The sequence below is a fragment of the Balaenoptera acutorostrata genome, chromosome 2 (genome assembly GCF_949987535.1).
Source record: "Balaenoptera acutorostrata chromosome 2, mBalAcu1.1, whole genome shotgun sequence".
NCBI classification, from domain to species: domain Eukaryota; kingdom Metazoa; phylum Chordata; class Mammalia; order Artiodactyla; family Balaenopteridae; genus Balaenoptera; species Balaenoptera acutorostrata.
The window spans coordinates 21,953,628-21,974,383 of NC_080065.1; the positions used below are offsets into that span (position 1 = coordinate 21,953,628).

Sequence of the window (20,756 nt, forward strand, 5' to 3'; positions counted from 1 at the left end):
GAGGCATCATGGTACTGCTCTATCCAGGTCCATCCCATGCCTTCTGGTCTCACTCAGAGGAAAAAGCAAAGTCCTTACCCTGCCCATGAGGTCCACTGTGTATCAGAGCTCATTTCCTGCACTCCTTCCCCACTCTCTCTCTCAGCTTCTGTCACACTGATCTTGCTGGGTTTTGATCATGTACATCAAATAGCTCCCACCTTTTCACCCTGAAATGTGTAGTTGACTTCAGAATGCTGTTCTTCAGATATTTGTGTGGTTGCTCCCACATTTTTCTCACGTCTTTCCAAATGTCATTTTATTGGGAAGACCTTCACTTAACCATGTTTTTAAATTCTGCAAAATACTATTTTCCCTTTGCTCTCCAACACAGAAAATTCCTATCACTCTTCTCAGCTTAATTTTGGCATAGCATTTCTCATTTTCTATAAATTGATTTACCTATAATTTAAATATGATTTATATGTCATATAATTTCTTAACTTTTATTCTTTTCACAAAAATGTAAGCACCAACATGGTTAGTAATTTTTAATGATATCTTTCACAAATTTATACACTACCCAGGGAGAGTCCTTGGCACAAAGTAATGTACAGATTGTTTTGAATAATATTTTTGAGTAAATTAATCCATGAATCTATAGTATAATTTACCTCCCCTCCCTACCAAGCATTGGATGCTTTATTTAAACTAGGGAGAAAATCATTAAGGAAAAAAATAAAGAGCATAAGTGAATTAATTTTTATCTGCATGTCACCCACTCTACAGAAGTATCTGAAATATAAAAAAGAATTTTAAAATGATATTAAAATACATTTAAAATATATCATTTCTCTCTGTTCTCCCTATTTAATAATAATTTAAAAAATAATTTTGATATGTAGACATAGGTGTAAATATTTGCTCTTTTTAAATAGTAGCTTATTTTTTTAGCAGGCGTTATTATGAAGTCAAAAGTGATTTAGCCCATTTTTAGTGCAAAAATATACAGTAAATTTCTCCCATTTACTTAATACTGGTTTTAGTTTATGTGGCAACGAAGCCTCACTGAGTCTCAAAGTTCAATGCCCTCCTTGCCTCGAATTGGTCCTGGGAAATTCAGTACAATGTTGTTAGAAAACAGATAAAGGAACAACTAAATGCAATGATATACAATACAACAAAGCTGTTTTACTCTAAAATCATTATACAAGCTTGTATCAAAGCACATGGTACTTAATCACCATTCCAGAGGAAGGAAAAGTGGTAGCTAAAAAGATATCTGAGGGCTTCCCTGGTGGCGCAGTGGTTGAGAATCCACCTGCCAATGCAGCGGACATGGGTTCGAGCCCTGGTCCGGGAAGATCCCACATGCCAGGGAGCAACTAAGCCCGTGTGCCACAACTACTGAGCCTGTGCTCTAGAGCCCGTGAGCCACAACTGCTGAGCCCACGAGCCACAACTACTGAAGCCTGCTCACCTAGAGCCCCTGCTCTGCAACAAGAGAAGCCACCGCAATAAGAAGCCTGTGCACCGCAACAAAGAGTAGTAGCCCCCACCTGCTGCAACTAGAGAAAGCCCCCATGCAGCAACAAAGACCCAACACAGCCAAAAATAAATAAATAAATACATTTATATATATATAAAAAAAAGATATTTGGACTAAATTAGAGTAGTATAGGATTACCTGCCAAATGGAAAGAAAGGTTATTTGCCCCAAGCTTGAAGTATAGAAGAGGGTTCACCCACTGCAGAGGTAGCCCAAATTAAAAGATGTGCTATTTTGCTCTGCTTTTCAAAGACAAGTTGTGGCGTTCCAAAATGTCAGATAAAATCATGTTCAAATATGAACACAAAATACATTTCAATGCTAAATATAAATATATATTTTAATTATCAGCCACTCTGGGTTTACAACACTATAGCTCCCCTTAACTCAAATAGATAATTAGGTATCGGCTACATTAAAAGAATCATTGCCAAGGGATATTTGATATTAAACCAGGGAATCAGAAGCTGGAATCTACTAGTGTCTCCTTAATAGGCTCAATAATTATCCTTGAAAAGTGATTTTACTCTTCTCTGCTCTGTCCTGGTGTTTTTATAAAATTGCCAAGTTCAGTTGTATTATGAACGTGATTTAAAAGAATACCGAGAAAATTAACAAATTAGTACTTTTCAAGAGCTTTAAAATTTGATTAAAGTTTCTATCTTCAACAAAAATTGAAACCTCTTACTGTGCATGATTTTACTCATTTGCATCCAAAGACCTTTGATTAGAATAATTTTTCAAATATAAACAATTAGTAACAGGCCATTTGTTTACTAAATGTTATAGAAGAGACCCAGCTGTCTTTATCTGCTTCATTTGACTATTCTGAATGTACAATTTTCTCATGACATTTCACTATTTAAACATGTTTAACTAAACATGAAGATCTTTTGGGATTGGATATTTTAAGGTTATCTTCCATACACTGTCAAAGAAGAAACATGTTTCAATCTGAGAAAATGATTAGCTTTTCCACATAAGTTGACTCCACTTTTAATACACCCTCGAAATAGATCTCATCACTTACTCAATTTATTAGGATGTAGAAGGGGCCTTTTTAAAATCAGCTTTAAAATTATGTTCTGCTGACTTGCAAATGGCAGGTCAACGCTAACTGAGAGAAGCCTTAAAAACTCTTGACACATTTTATCCCTGCACAAGATTGCGTGCTCTCTGTGTTCTAATCCTTGGCTTTCCAATATTGCCTTTATGAGGTTAAGAAGATGAATGATCATTGCTTTTAATCCTCACCATGATTTATGAGCCTCTTGGTATCCTTTCCCCAGAGCAGCTACAACGGTGTGGTTGTTCTGCCTGCTGCTTAAATTACAGACATCTGCAAAGTAAATTATGGATTGTTGTCCCACAGACCATAACAAAGCATCCTCTTCATCTCTCCTGCAGGATTTTTTTTTTTATTAGAACAAAGACCATGTGCATTTTTACTTGCCTGTGTACTGAAGAATTTTAAGCTAAACTGAATGATAGTACAACAGCCTGAATTATGACCTGTCACGTAACATCAAATCAGCATGACATATAAACAGGACTACCTTAAAGCTAGAAAAATAAAACCCTCCCATTTATTTATATCTTTCTTCTTTATTTAAGGAATACCACCTTTAGGTTCTCAGAAGGAAGGTAACCTTTAAAATGAGCTAAAAATATGTGCTATGGAATAAAGAAGCAGGTAAGTGACCTGAGTCTCCAAGCAAGCAAGATTTTAAGAGCATCTTGTGGATATTTAAAACAAAATATTGAGCAAACAAAGAGAAAATTACATGAAGGAGAATCCATGGAAGATTGGGGCATCTTTTTTTAGATTTTTTTTTTTTTCTTGTACTGATATCACTGGTAGTAAACCTGTTTTAATATCCTGGAAGCATGTCACAATCATGAGTAACTGGAACAATTCTTTCTTCTGAATAAAAAGCCTAGCAGAGTCTAAGTTGAAATAGTCAACTCGCTCTGTATTTTCCTTTCTTTTCTGTGCTTATTATTCTGTGTCGATGATGAATCATAATTCCCAATGACAAGTCCATTGTGCAATCCTAACAGGCATGTTTCAAATGACTAACCTTTGACAATTACCCAAAAATAGAAATATTCCAGCATTTATTTTCTTCAGATGTGCTAATTGCAACCCAAACAATAACCCATCAGGGGAAAACTACACTAACCAAAAAAAATTTTTTAATAATGCCTTACAAAGTATATTTCTTTCTTAAACAGATGGCTCTGCAGTTCATTTTTGAACCCTACTGTCAACTCAGCAGGATGCTGTGAGCGCTAAAACCAGATATGCTCTAACCAGTCCTAGCTGAGCAGATCTGTTGCTCCCTCTGTGTCCATCAGTTTGTGTTTCACCTCGTCACGGCTGAGGCGATATTCTCTTAGCGTCAGGACCTGATATTCATACCCACGGCCTAAAGACTTGATTTTTCAAGATAGATCCTTGATTTGTTTGCCTCTGTGTCAGTCTCTGTGTTCATTCCCAACATTTTCCTTTTGCAACCGCACTTCACCTCTCTGTCCTACTGAAATGTTATAAAATTCACCATATATGAAATAACATTACATATCTTCATGCCTTTTATACATCTATACTCTCTTATTTACATATTTGTATGCACTTCTTTTTAAAATCAGCTCAAATGGCCTTTTCCTGTTTTCACTTCCCTTTCAACCAAAACATGCAGAATGGAATCCCATCCCAACTTCTCTGCAATCATAGCATTTTTCATATTGAAACAAAAAAGGATTCTATAAATAGTCAAAGAGTGCTGTTTGACCATATGAAAAAAACATGATTTATTTCTTTTCTTTTTTCTTTTGACATAATTGATAAAAATAATCTAATTACTTATTAGGCAATCATGGACATAAGTAAGAAGTGAGTAGAACAAATGGTAAATTTTGTCAAATGTTAAAGGAGAAATAGACTGCTCTTTCTTTGTTCAGAAAAGAATTTACAGAAGGAGGTGCTGGGATTGTAAACAGGCCCCAGGGCATTAATGTATTCAAAAATAAATTAACAGTAGACAAATATTTTAATACTAAATTTGTTTGCCTTGACACCTATATCGTCAATGTTCTTGGATATCACTGTCTATTTTTTTTTTCCTTTTCTGGCCACGCCATGCAGCTTGTGGGATCTTAGTTCTCTGACCAGGGATTGAACCTGGGCCACGGCAGTTAAAGTGCCGAGTCCTAACCACTGAACCACCAGGAAGTCCCTCAGTCTATTCTACTATATCATTCCACTGAGATTACTTTCAGGTCTATTTTCATATGTGAAATTTATGAAAACCCTTATGCTAAAAGGGAAACAATTTCAAGCCATTCTCTTCAAATATCTTCTGCATTAATTTGAACTCTCTCCTGATTGAAAACAAGTGAACATTCTAATTTCTTTAAATCTATTCATTCTCAAGTTATTATCTCTAAACTATTCTTAAGTAAAATGGTTATCAAACTCATGTATTTCTTTTAATCTTCAGTTATAGCACAGAGAGAACCAAAGGACATTTAAAAAGAGTATGTTTCTCTTTTATTTGGATCTTTGGATGTTTTAATGCTTCATTAAGCTTTAAAGTAAAAGACGCAAAGTCTTGCATTAATAATTAGAATGGTATGGTATTCCTTTTTTATTACTCATTCTTGTATCACAAATAATATTTAGCTTGATGAAATCACGGTTTTGTAAGAAGGATCAGTTGCTGGTTAAAGGAATAAAATGTGAAGTGTTAACCTCTCTTACCCTATCAATCTTAGTATAAGTTCTGGAATAAAATCCCCACTCCAAAATTATTTAAAATCAGAGATTTAAAAATTATTCAAATTTTCTATAAAATACAAAGATTTTACAAAGTAAAAGTAAGCTATTTTCTATAAGGTAGATCTGAATATTGATGAGAACAAATTGAAGGATAAATGGATGACAACAAGGAATAGGAATCAGTAGTGTTTGAAATATAAAATGGTTAATCATTTTATTTCAAAGTTTTAATACTGAAAAATTTTAAGATTTGTCCTAAGATCTGACAAATTGAAATTAATTGATGTTGTAAAGGTAGATGAAAGCATAACGTTTTTGAATGAATGTATCTCATCAAAAAGTTAAAAACAAAAAGAAAAGGTATAATTTTTCTATTTATTAAATACGAGTATGCAGAGAAACTTTGAACAAATATCACAGCAAGATCCATAAAGCCACATTAGCTTAATTACATAGTTGCCTTATCCCTTTAACCTTTTCTTTCTGAGCTATTATAACATGGTTAATCTTAATTGATCACTGATTGAGAACTGAGAAAATGAAACTTGTTTTGACTGTAGCCTAAGAATAGATGCTACATTTACCAAGCAAGGAGTGTCAAGGTGATGTTTTAATTATTGTTTCTAGAAGGTTAACTGTAAATGTCTAAATCTCAGGGTTTAGATTTCTCATCAGCAAAGGAAAATCAGCCTACGATTGCCTTCTGAAGAAACAATTGAACTAGACTCTGTCATATTAATATTAATAAGGACAAGAAAATTTGTGACATTGTCTCTTTGTTCCTGTGTCAGAACTTCATCTGAGGTTTGCCTTTGAAATAAGACATACCCAATTTAACAAAAGTAATATCCACTAATTATGAGGGAGTGGGCAAAGTGTCATAAAAAAGAATATAAAAGAAAGAAAATCAATTTATGTTCTTTTGGAAGTACATAGCCACTAGGTCTTCTCAAAAATCTGCATGTAAATTGAAACAGTGTGAGAAAAATATAATAAAGTAGCTTAAATGTACAGGATCCTTGCTAAAAGAAATGGTTACTTAGGTTTCATGGTTCTGTTATTTTATGTCAACCACCTGTAAGTATATAAACAATTGAATATTCTGATTTCTAATGAAGCAAATATTTTAAATAGTAAAGAACTTTTAAAAAGAATTTGAATTTTAAGGTATTTATTAAGAGGTTAAAAGCATACATCTTGATGATATTTAAATGTCACTTACCTTTAAGAAGGCTGGCATCCTTTAAAACTCGAAAGTGCTGTTGAGTTCCAAATGGACTATATTCCCAAATAGAGTCGAACAGAGCTGGAAAGACAAACGTACACAGAGTTGTCATGTCAAATATGTTTTTCTAACATATATTTTAGAATATTTTACATTTACTTAAAAGCTTCAAAGACAGTTCAGAGTTCTTGTATACCCCCATCTAATTTCTCCAATTGTTAGTATTTTATATACAATAGTTTATTTGTCACAACTTTTGATATATTGTGAAACATGAACTCAAATAAACTAATATAGATACTTCTTTCTGATTTCATAAGTTTTTCTCCTAATGTTCTTTTTCTGTTCCAGATGTATTGAATTTAGTCTTTATGTCTCCTCACCCTCTTCTGGACAGTGATAGTTTCTCAGATTTTCCTTGTTTTTGATGACCTCATGCATCTTGAAAAGTAGTGATCAGACATTTACATGATATCCTTCAACTGGAATTGTCCTGATGTTTTTCTCACATTAGACGAAGGGGGATGAATGATCTAATTTTTTTCATTAGACTGGTTTTCGGAGGAAGACTACAGAGGTAAAGTCCTTCTCACCACTTCATATCAAGGGTGCATGTCAACCAGCATAACTTATTACTGTTGATATTAACCTTGATCAGCTGACTGAGATAGTGTTTGTCTCAATTCTGTACTGTAAAGTGACTTTTCTTCTCCCTTTCTATACTGTGCCCTGTAGAAGCAAGTCACTAAATGCAGCCCATGCTCAAGGGTAAGAAGTCTACTTCTTTGTGGGGGAAATAACTACAAAATTTATTTGAAATTTTTTCTGTAGGAAAGATTTGCCTCCCCATCTTGTTTGTGTAGTCATTCATTCAGTAATTTATGTATATCAGTGTGAACCCACGGATATTTATTGTGTATTTTGTGTTATAATTTAATTCCACACTATTTTGTTGCACAATTTGGTCCAGCTTTGGCCTTTGTGAGCTCTCTTCACTTGGCTTTGTATCTTTTAGACATACCACATCACTATGTTTATCAAGCTTACATTTTCAGACTCCTTTCTTAACTTCTGATACTCTAAGATAGTCCATGCTAATATTATATGCCCTAGACTCAGCAATATTTCAAGGATGCTGGTTGCTTTTGTTGGAGAATGGTCTTAGGAACCAACATCTAGGCCCTAGGTGATTTCCTTGCTACTGGAACACCATTGCTTCTAAACCTCCTCCAGGGACTGAGCTAGGAAATATGTTATTTATACTAACTTGTGTATATTCACATATCCATAATTGTTTCTGATGTTTCTAAACATTATTTTATACTGTTATCTCTGACTCTAATCCCATCATATATTTCAAATAAACAGCATCTTGGATTTAGTAGAATATATTATTGGAAACACATCTTACATTTCTGTTTGAAATGTTTCTATTTGAGTAATATATTGGGAGTGAATCTAAAAAGATGTCCACCCAAGTGAGAAAATACATGCCTGGTGTCTGATTCTGAAGAATCTTTGGGAAAGTTCATGGGCTTTTATTGTCATTCATTCCTACTGAAGTTCCTCATGCTTGGAAAAGGAAAATAACCTTTAATAATGTGTGCACACAACCACAGCTACCTGATTGTTTTTTGTCAAGTGTTATAGACAGAAAAAATAAAAAGAGCATGAGGAAATATAGATTAGTTATTAACTAATATATTTTTTTCTGTTGATATTACTGTGTCTAGGTTTTATATGATTAGATTTTCTTTAAAGGATGAAAAGTCTGAGATAAATTTACCTATCTGAGAAATTTTATTTTTAATAAATTATTGAAAATTAATACATATATATTAGCCATTATAACTAAATTCTAATCAGAATGCTTAGAAGCGCTTATCATCATTTTTATCACAAAAAAATTGAGTGGAAAATATGGATAACAATAGACTAGATTGATAATCTATATGGGATGACTGTTATTTTCTGGAAGTAAAGTAACTTAATCATTTTTATCCTGGTGTGATGGACTGTATGTTTATGTTTTCCCCCAATTTCGTATTTTAAATCCCTAACTAATCCTCTTGTAATGGTGTTTGGATGTGAGGCCTTTGGGGGATAATTGAGTTATAAAGATGGAGCCCTACTGATGGGATTAGTGCCCTGATAAGAAGAGACATGAGAGAGCTTGCTTCTCCCCTGTGAGGATACAAGGAAAAGACAAACCAAGAAGAGGACAATCATCAAGAACAAAATCTGCTGCCACCTTGGTCTTGGACTTCCCAGGTTCTAGAAGTGTAAGAAATAAGGGTTTGTTGTTTAAGTCACACAGTTTATGGTAATTTGTTATAGTGGTCCAAGAAAATGAAGACACCTGGTAACATATAAAAGTTTACCTGTCAAAAAATCTTTAGGATTATAAACCGTTAAAATAATAAATTCAAAAGAAATTCTCAGACATTATATACCATTAAATTCTATTCGAAACTTTGGTTAAAAGGTACCAGGACCTGTATCAGTTTCTTCTGACTGTGGCAAGAAATTGCCACAAAGGTAGGGGCTTAGAAAAAATAGAAATGTATTCTTTCACAGTTCTGAAGGTCAGAAGTCCAAAACCAGTATGACTGAGCTGAAATCAAGGTGCTAGCAGGGCTGCTCTCTTATCAGTGTCTAGGGAAGAAAGCATTCCTTGCCTGTTTTAACCTTCTAATGCCTGCCATAATGCTTTATCTTGTGGCCACATTATTCCAGTCTTAAAGGCTGGCATCTTCAAATTTCTCACTCCTCCTTAACATGCTTTCCCCTCTGTGTGTTTCAAATCTCCCATATGGTTTCACTTATAAGTATACATGTTACTGCATTTCGGGCCCATTCAGATAATCCAGGATAAACTCCTCATTTAAAGATCCTTAGTAAAGACCATTTCTTGCTATATCAGGTAACAGTCATAGGTTTCATGAATTAGGATTTGGCTATAGTTTGTGAGTCTATTTTTCAATCTACTACAGATTACTTTATAAATTTCCTTCCTATCCCCTTCTATAGAAGAGAAAAAAATATTAGGATAAAACAATTTCCTCATGAGTCTATTTCACGTAAGATAGTGTATATAGTTCTGGTAACATTAGAAGTATAATCAAACACAATGAAAAAGTGTTTTAAAATACTGTTTAAGATAATATAGGATAGGCATAATTTTAAGTTGCTTGGAGAGATGGATATTACTTAATAATATAACTTAAATAATTGATTAGTTCTTTTCCTTGTAGACTAGGATCATTGATAACCTACAATTATGTTGTGCTAAACTGAATAAAACTACAGAACTAATGTTTCAGAATTATGGCTCTATAATCTTTAGAAAAAATCTTAACTAAGCAAACCTTTACAAAAAATTTAGAGGAAACACCTTATAAATTCTGAAGCATATTACATTTGTAAATTATTACTATGGGCACAATTTATCTCTTCCGTTTGGTCAATTTTCAAGGGACCCTGACAGTAAGAAAGTGACTAGCAATAAAGTAAGAGGCGTTAGCAATAAAGGAAGAATGGGAGCTGATAATTCAGGAAATTATCACAAATAAAGGCATGAATGGTTTAGTGGGGTTTAAATTCCCACCGCTGTTAAGAGAATCCAGATCGCAGGGCATATGAACTAAAGGAACTAGAGATGAGATACTTGCATGTAAGGGGTATGTAGAAGAGTAGCCCCATCTATGGAATGAAATTAGAAAAATCTTCTACCCACCAGTTCTGAGAAGCTACACAAATATCAGCTGCTCACCATGCACCACAGATAGAAAAGATGTCATCCTTGAGAAAGCAGATGGCAAGTGTGGACCTAATGTGCATATGAAGTTTAAATTCATACGCGTATATGGTATAGGGACTCCAACCCAAAATATGAACATGAAACTTGGTATGGCACTGGTGAAACCAGTAGAGACTCAGCAGAGCAAATGCAAAACATCTTAAAGAGGTTCTTTCACAATCTAAGACATTAGACTCCCATAGTAGGGGTCATGAGGGGAAGACAGAGAAAAAGCAACACACCATGAATGAAAGTCAGCAGAAGCAATTAAATGAAAGATTTGTTTCTTAAGAACTAGAAATAATAAACAATCCATAAAAGACATATCATAAATATATTTAATTTCTTCTGAGTTAAAAAATAAGAGAAAAATTATAAGGCAAGAGCATGTCAGAACTATAACAAACAAATTGAACCAAAAAAAAAAATATATATATATATACACACCTAGAAGCAATCTCATGAGCCATGTCTAGCTAATCCTAATACTCATTTGAAAGAGCAAAACTGAAGAAGTACACAGATTATGCTGGAAATATAAAAATAAAAAAGTTCTCCCTATCAGATATCAAAAATTATTATAAAAGAAAGAAAAAAATATTGTATTGCTACTGGCACAGATAGAGCCCAAATTATTTATTCAGTATAAGAGAAAGTTGAGAAGTAATGTTATACCTATATGGAAACTTGATATAGAGAAGAGATGCCATCAAAATTAATAAGAAAAGAACAGAATATTAAATCAAATAAGTGGTGCTGGAACAATTTGCTATGCAGATGCACAAAATGAAAGTAGATTTCCTTCATCATACAATGCACAAAATAATTTTCAGATGTGTAGAGAAACAAAAGCTTAAAATATAAAAGAAAATACAGAATATTTTATGAAATATGAATTAAAAAGTTTTCTTTAAGTGAAATTTTAAAAGCACAAGTCAAAATGATACATTTGAATTAGAATTAAATCATGTATTCAAAATTAAACTTTACAAACAAAAGGAAAATCTATGTCAGGGACTGTGAGAAGACACTTGTAATTTATGGAACAAAGTTTAGAGTATAGATTATATTAAGAACTCCAATAATCAATAAAAACATTACATTTACAAGGCTATAAGCTGGATATTTATATAAAATAAAAACAGGACTGCCAGTAAGCATATAAAAAGAGCTTCAACTTTAGCCATTATCAGGAAGATGTAAAATAAACAGCAATGGCATATTATTTCACACTTAATTAGATTAGCAAAAAGAAAAAAAATTTTTAGGTTAAATATACAGCCTGAAATTATTAATAATTTCAAGGGAATGAAGCGATGGAAACTTTCATATAGAGTTGGAAGTGATCACTAACACAACTGCTTTGAAGAATAATTTGGCAATATCTGGTAAAGGTGAAAATGCAGGTAACCTCTGCCCCAGCAATTCCACTTCTGTATGTACATACTAGACTTATTCTTGCACATGTGCACAAAAATGTTTGCACAAGAATGTTTGGTGCAACTTTGTTCAAATTCTTAAGGCAATTAGTATTTTTGAAACCTCTTGATTCATAACAAAGGCAAATAGAACTAAATGCCTTATATATTTCAACTGAACTTAATCATGAAATATTTTTACTTATAATTTATTGGAAAATATGTAAACTATTTTTGATATCTGCATGTTCACATATATGTATAATTGTATGTTTGGGAGTTTGTGTGCATGTGTTTTAAGTATATACGATGTCACATAAGAAGGGTAAAGGTTTGCTTTATTATGTTGTAATCATAGTTAAGAATATCATACCCAACTTATTCAAGAACAATCACAAAAACAAATCAGATTTATGTATTACTAAGTTGAGTTACGAATACATAAATATTTGAAAACACAGTGGGCCAGCACCATGAACTTTAATAAAAGAGGATAACAGTAGAGTCAGGAGAAATATCATACTTAGCTGAAGCTCTTAGGTGACAAAGCAGTAAGATCAGACACACATTTTATCAGTAAAGAGAGTATATTAAATAATTAGATAAACTCTCTTGTATTCTTCTGCCTGCTTCTGGCATAAAAAATAAATCCCACTGTAATTAGCTAACCTACTTCACTGTGGGTAGTGGTAAAGATGTACAGCAATGAAAATAAATGACACTAGAAAGACATAGGCTGAGGGAAGTGTCAAAAAACAAACAAACAAACAAAACAGATAGTATAATAGTTGTGCTTCAACAAGACACAGGGCATTAATTCAGCATAAGCACAGCCTGCAAGAACACGGTTCATGAAACCATTTTAGCTAAGGTAAGAAAACCCAGGACTAATACTAGCTGAGGACAAGTAGTTATCAAAAATTGGGCAAAGGGACTCACTGCAAAAACTGCAACTTTGAAGTAGATCTTGGAAGATTAATAGCAATTTTCCAAGGAGAGAAAATATGAGAAAGGTTTCAGAAGGAAGGAATAATGTGGTCACAAGTGGAGAGGTCAGTGGGATCTGAGCATCAGTGCACCTTTGGGATGGCCTCAAAATAGAGTAACTGGTTGAAATATTACAAAAGTGGTGGTCAACAAAGCCAAGTTAAAAAAAAAAAAAAAAAAAAAGGTCCAAATCTGCTGCCACAAATTGCAAAGAACACCAGACAATTACATTTTTCTTCGGTTTATTTTTAACCCTGATCTAGCCATGGCACTGCAGTACAGTAATTCATTATTCCCTTGTCTCTACTTTCTCCTTCCTTGTCTTTTGTTTCTCTATTTATATTTTACCAGAATCTAAGTCAACATGATTCTTTCCTGTTCCATCAACCAAGCATCTAGCTACTGAGGGAGAAAATATCTCACAATTTTATAGATTCATGCCAGTACAGATGCCTGGCCTCCAACCTGAACTGGGCCCTCCATGCTTCCAAGCCTATTTTTCATGGATTTTTTTAATCAACTTTCATGATCATTCCCACAGCAACTCTCTGTAGAGCTACCCCTAGGGTGTTCAGGGCCCTGAGAGGTATTTTTGTGGGCTTCTGTCTATATAAACAATTTTTTTTTTTTTTTTAAAGGCATGTTTTTCTTTTTTTTTTTTTTTTTAATTTTTATTTATTTATGGCTGTGTTGGGTCTTCGTTTCTGTGCGAGGGCTTTCTCTAGTTGTGGCAAGCGGGGGCCACTCTTCATCGCGGTGCGCAGGCCTCTCACTATTGCGACCTCTCTTGTTGCAGAGCACAGGCTCCAGACGCGCAGGCTCAGTAATTGTGGCTCACGGGCCCAGCCGCTCTGCGGCATGTGGGATCCTCCCAGACCAGGGCTCGAACCCATGTCCCCTGCATTGGCAGGTGGATTCTCAACCACTGCGCCACCAGGGAAGCCCTATATAAACAATTTTTTAAAAATCTGTTCTATAAAATCCATGGGCTCATCTGAGGTATGGTGACGTATTGATAAAGATTAAGAATAAGAGAACAAATGAGGTATTAACGATTTTTTTTTGTTTTTGCTTTTTAATGCCCAAACAGTGCATGTTAACATTATTCTTAGTGTTCAAGGACCTCCTCTACCTTTTCAGGTTCAGGAACCATCTTGGTGTCCTTTGCTGTCAAATGCATCATTACTGGCTAATTTTATATGCTTCCCCACAAGAAAAAGGTAGCAGCAGTATTATTATTCACAATGACTCTTCGGAGTCTGTTTATATTGAAACAATCAGATCTTTTGCATCTGCAGTTCCCTAATGCCACTTACTAGTGAAGTTTATATCATTACTCATCCATCGTACTGTCCGTGAATATTGGCTTTCAGTGACTCTCTCAAAGCTTGTGTCTAGGTTTTGATAATGACAACGAATGCAGTTCTTTCTTAGATTAAGTAGAAAAATGGGAAAGATTATTTTTTTCTGAGACATATTAAATTTGCTATTTGGAATTTTATAGCATAAATGTAGAACAATACATCTTCCAACCATGGCTTTTCCTGCACTAGTTACCATAATCCTTAAATTCCTAGAATGTGGTCAAATGCGTTGGCCTCTCCTTGAACCTCCACCCTCCCACTAGATGAAACAGTGGGCAAGGGACGTAGCAGAGCAAGAGGAACAGTCCACTGGCACCAGAAATGCTTGTCCTTTGTTCAACACAGCATAAGACTAACCCAGGGTAGCGTGTGTCACCACACTGATCGAAAACTAGAGAAAGCACAATAATCACAGTACCTAGCACGATGGCTAGCTGTCACTACTGAGCAATGGTCTTTAGGAGCCCACCGAGAGAGGCTCAGTCAACCCTGGAGGACTTCCTGACATGAGGTCTGGACCTTGCCTAGCACTGGTAACCTTCCTGGGTACCAGTGTCCAGGGGCACACTCCTCCAAGATGGCTTTGCCAGTGCCAGGTATTCCAAGGCACCAGAGGGAGGCAGAAGATTTTGCAATAGACACTTTGGTGACAGGAACACAGATGGGACAAGATCTGGTGTACCCTGTCCTGACATACTGTCATTGTTGGCTGGTTTCAGGCATTGGAGGAGGGCTCCTTAAGGTACGGGGCTAAGAGCAGGGCCCTCCTTGCCCAAAAGTAAGGGCAGTACTGCTCAATTAAATCTATTTGTGTTTTCTTTTAAGTACCTATATCTTCATCATCACCATTTTTACTCTCTATAGATCATGTCAATTTCTACTTTAGTTTGAACACTGAAGATATAAAGTGGAATTCTTTCATATTCAACTTGTAAACATTCGCCTCCAACTTAGAGACTTCTCTACATCCATATTCATCTTTAATTTCCTCCATCAAACTATCATCACTGTGCACTTGGAGTTAGGATGATAGAGTGTCTCAAAGCACAGTGTCTAATGTTACATAGAACTGCCATTTTACTGTATAGCTCGAACATCATTTTCCTTATCTATGAAATGGACATATCATGCAGTTCATTAAGTTGTGGTGAGGTTTAACTATACTATAATAATGTTTGTAAATTACAGTGTCTGGAATCTAGACCATCCAATATATTATAGAGGTAGTGTATTTGTTCTTATACAATAATAGGCATGCATTTTTTTTTCTTTTCTGATTTAAGAAATTTAAAATTTTTGCTTTGTTAAAGTTTACCTTCCATGAAGAGAAAGAGGTACAACCAAAGAAAATTAAATTACACTTTAGCTGTGAGATTTCAGAGCAGAGACACGGGTTTGTCCAAAGAATAAAGAAAACTCACTTAAGCAACTCCTGAATGAGGAAGGAAACCTGGACTATCCTGGCACCCGTTCAACAAAAGCAACACACACAACATGAATAGAGATGATGTTATTTTTTCTTTACTTAATTACATAACGACTTATTTGTATTTATCTATATAAGTCTATCTAGTTGCATTAATGTGATGGAAACTTGACATTTCCATAAGGCAGAAACTGGGACTTTATAATTCCATAGCTGAACAGGTATAGATAAATAAACATGTAGCCATGAAACAGGTTTTACTCTTTAGAATGCTTCATTATACATAATGACATCCATGATAAGGAATCCATGAAATAAGTTAGATCCCAGTTTTACTTCAAGAACAATTATAGAGGTGCCATTGAAACCAGTTTACACGGCAGGGCGTGAATACCTGTATGAATAACACAGTCATGTGGTCTCACTTATCCAAACTGGCTTTATGCACAGAAAGAAATATGGAGTCACAGTCATTGGAGCATGAGATCGAAAGAGACTTTGTACAGAGTGTGTAGGAGCTCAGCACATCAGTGTTTTAATTAACGACATCAATTGAAGTGTAAGTAAAATGTAGCCCTTCAGAGATCCTAATATTTAGCAAAAAGGAACTTCTTAGTCAATGTCTTAGAAAGATAATGTAGTTATTTGTAGATAACTACTTGTGTGACTAAGGTATATACTGTAGTGAAATATCTGGCAGCTAGACATGAATTAGATTAAGAGGGCCACTCGTTTTATTATACGTACACGTAAATACATTGCACTTGGTTTGGGTTAGTTACTTATTGTACAGTTCTGCTGTCTACCTTTAGATGCTCTGTTGCATTATTTGTGGGACAAGCAATCAAGCTTGCTTTCTTATCCTTTCTCTTTCTCGCCAAAGCATATTCTTTTTAATTGTTCTTTATCTAGGGAGGAGGTGGGAAGAGGAAAGGAGATCATGTGTTTTACGTTCCTAGTATGCTTCTGGTAACATAGAGCTCATTAAAAAAGAAAAATCCCTATAGGAACATAGTTTGTTTCTACTTTTATCAATTAGCATTTTGAACTTTATCTGTGTTTGCAACTTAATAGGCGATTGAATTGGGGAAGCTGAATCTTTGATAGACATTAATATTATTTTAATATTTAATGATATTTTACCTTAGTAATATATATTAATTGCATTTTTAAACTCATCTTTTTTGTTAGTCCCTTGGAAGTCCTGAAGTTTGCATATACAATGTTGAACATTTTGTTCTTTGAATGTGATAAGTAAAAAGTAAATAGGAGCAATATTAAAATTTTGGAGCCCATATTTATGGTCAAGTCTTTGACAAACAGTGTAGAAAGGACATGTAACGTTTATCCTCAATCAACTTCCAGATGAATGGGAAACCTAATTTATTTTATAGCACACTACAGAGTGAGGGAGATTCTTCATGAATAATATAAATGTTAACTATGGCAATGGTGACCTAGGACATTCTGGCACTATTTTACTAGCAATATTAGTTGGTCACCTAAAGCAGGGGTCAGTCAACTTTTCTGTAAAGAGCAGATGTTAAATATTTTAGGATTCGCAGGCCATATGGTCTCTGTCACAACTGTCACAATATGAGACTCATTTGTATGATGCACTAATCAAAATCTAAGCCCATAAGACACAACCAAATTGACTGTCCTTCTTCTTGCAAAGACAGACAACATTTATAGTCCAATATTGCCTATTAGTCACAATTAGCAATAATTAATGCGGTGTGCCTTTAAGTGCATCAGGAAAGTACTACATTTCTCAAACGACTCCTGCTATCAACTACAAGAAAGACATCAAGACAAGAAAGCTCTCACAATGAGAGAGCCATTGCTTTCAAATTATGAAGGGACACAATTACCATTTGAAAATGAATAAATATTAGCTAAGAACTGTGGTTGGTAGGTCCTTTACGCACATTACTATACGGTAATAAAACAACCACACGAGAATAGAAGTATTATCCCCAGGTTACAGATTAAGAACTTGAAGCTTGGCATGAATATATAAACTGACCAAGGTCACACTGGTGGTAAATTAAACTGGAGCACCAAATATCGATTTCAAATCTGTCCAACTCAAAAGCCCATGTTTTTACATACTACTCAACTGTGTATGCTGTCTGTCTCAGCTCTGGTCTATTTAAGATTGGCTTGGGAAAATTACTTGCTATTTGCAGCTGCTGCAAATTTCACTGAGCCCTCATCCTGGTCAGCTTTCTTTATTTCATTTCTGCTGTCCTCCAAGTTCAGATTTTCTCCATCCCCTTCTTAGACTCAGCAGTGAAGCTGCCTATTATTCATTGAACTGCAAGACCATCTTACAGGAGATCCTCTAACTTCAGTACTTCTTACTCCTAGTAGCTTTGAAGTGTTTTATTTTTTACCTTCTTTTGTTCTTTTCTCCAAAAATAGTGTCCTCGCTACTTCCCTAAATTAGCCTAAGCAACCTTCCTGAGTCTATCTTTCCCCACCAGAATCATGCTTCAGGTATGACTTTGTTTCTTCCAGTCTGCTAGTTTCTAATCCTCAGCGTACAAACATGCACGGACCTCTTCTAGCCTGACCTTAATGCTCCGATCCCTCAAATATTTTTCCATTGCTCCCCATTTATTTCACTGTAGAACTCTGAAAAAAGTCTATGCCTTGAGCAACTTTGCCATCCACTCATAAACCATATCCCTGGGTACTCTAGCCAAACTTACTCGCTGAAATGGACCACTCCAGGGTTCCCTCCCATTCTTGAGAAAATCCCTCCTGATTGGCCTTAGATCTAGGTATCAGGATCTCTCAGTGACAATCCATATTGTTAATCTCCCTCCTGACTTTGAAAACTCTTTCTCTGATTGTCTTTTTCTTTGTTCTTTCCCTGGATTCCTTCAGTGACTGCCTTCTTTTAACTTCCGCTTTCCTTAAAGAAAGTGCCAGTGCTGAATTGATAGCATATTTGTTCTCTCTTCATACACTTCTCCATGGGAATTTCACCTACTTTCATATATTGAAATACTATTCTACACAGATTTTATAACTACAGCTGCTCTATAAGCTCCAGATTCTTTTCCTTCCATTTTCTACAGACTGTCTGATACCGCTCCATGAATATATCACTAACTAACCATTAAAATGTAATATGGCCTAAAACAAACTCACCCCACGTACATCCATGCAAGAAACCAATCTTTCTTTGTCATCTATGGCTCAAATTTCAGAGTTGTCTTGAACTATTCCTCTTAGTCATTCTCTTTCTCTCTCACAGTTTATTTCCCCAGATATCAAAATTTTCATGTTCTACCTGCGATATCATTTATATTCAATGCCCTCTTTCCTGTCCTATCACTGCTGCAGATCAGTATTCATACTTCTTCATTTTATTACTTGCTTTATAACTTTATAACTCCTAACTTCACGCACCACTTCAAGCCTTCAACTGATTGGATGAGGCCCACACACGTTAGGGAGGGCAATCTGCTTTATTCAATCTACAGATTCAAATGTTAATTTCATCCAGAAACTCCCTCACAGACAGGCTCTGAACAATATTTGACCCAATACCGGCACACTCCTGGGCCTAGTCAAGTTGACAAATAAAATTAATCATCACAGTTTCCTTTTCACCAGGGCAAGACATTAGAGACATTGGCCATCTTTACCCAGTGCCAGCAGCCACTGGCAACAGGGAGAAAAATTTCCCTCTCTACTTTACTGCAAAAAGATCATTCTAGTCTAGGATCAGAGGTCAGCAAGAAAGGACTCTCTGCAGACCCATAGACTGCTGACGGTCAAGCCTGGTCCTTGAAGAAAGTTCTGAGTAACAGCACACTGGGATACAACAAAGATAAAACAAAATACTAGAAGACTGAAATTAAGCTGTTAGGATTCAAGGTCTCCATCTACCATAATATCTGACTATTTTGATTTAGACTTTTGTCATTCCTGCTTCAAACCGTTAGCTACTATCAAGTTAAAAATGTCAGTTTTAAGTAAAATTCAAACCACCAAGAAATACGTAAGTTCCTCCTGAGAAACGGGTCTTGCAGGAATGGGATCCTTAATGAAACTGCACTTTGAAAATAACTCATCTTTATTCCAGGAAATGGAATTGTGGGTAGAGGTAATATTAAGAAAATAATTATAAGAGCATATATATTTTTCATTTTGTCCTAATTCTGCTTTTTCATATATTTAACTTCCACATTAACCTAGATGAATTTTATATGGACTCATCTGAAAGAAAAGACAAGAAATTATCCTTAAAGTCCATTAAAATATATTGGCTTCAGATGTTTTTAGAAGGGCAGAGCTTAAAGATGTCTAACATTTTGCTAAAAGCATAGAAGTACTCTTTCTTTGAAGGAACTTGACCCAATAGAAATACCTGCCTCATTAAAATGCTCAGTTTGCCAAGTTTGAACTTTAAAGTGCAATTTCTTTTCGAGTGAGAAAAATGGCTATATTTAACGGTTTAAATTGAACTTTTCCAAAAATGACAGAACGGATTTCTTAAACCATCTTAAACTAACAGTCATGAAAACAATAATACACTTTAAAATGCAAAGTTTTATCACCAGCAACAAATAACTTTGGGATAACTATACCTTTTTAATAACATTTGTACTTATGCAAATAAAATAGTAAATAGCTCCTTTCAAATTTTAAATTATTCTCTGTGTTAATCTATAGTTATATTAATTATTAAATTATCAAAGCAATTTTTATATTTTTTTATTTCTGAACAGGTGCTATAAATCTCAGCTAAATTTTTTTGAAAATTATATTCCTTACTAGAGAACTTTAATATTTCTTCTGGAGTCTTTTTTCCATGTATTGACACATTCACCTCATAAATGTTTTTGTGTATGTGTGTGTTTTGGAAACTTTTTCCCCAAATACTGATTCCCCTCTTTATCTTCTTCTGTTGCCCACATCTCACCTTCAAAAGAACTGAACATAATGTGCTAAGGACAAATAGTGCAATTCAGTTTCATTTTCCTGTCTCATCACAAAATGCTCCATACAATCATGTTTGGAAAGTGAGGCTTTTTAGCTGGGGGAGGACGGATGAGAGTTATAGAGGCAATAATGCCATCTTACTGTTTATCTCTTCTTTAATACTTTTCACTGTCTTTCGTCTTACCTTCCTATAATCAAATGATACATTAGAAATAGCCTAGAAAATGACAAAATGGAGGATAAATGAATTATGCTATTTTTAAATA

General features: G+C 34.8%; 1 protein-coding gene across 1 annotated transcript in view; it reads right to left on the minus strand.

Moving 5' to 3' along the window:
* Positions 1-20,756, minus strand: part of CDH12 (cadherin 12) — a 1,005,439-nt gene that overhangs the window by 674,021 nt on the left and 310,662 nt on the right. The window contains exon 2 of the mRNA XM_007188231.2: positions 6,532-6,615. The gene's annotated coding sequence lies outside the window, so the exon portion shown is untranslated. The remainder of the gene's footprint in view (positions 1-6,531; positions 6,616-20,756) is intronic.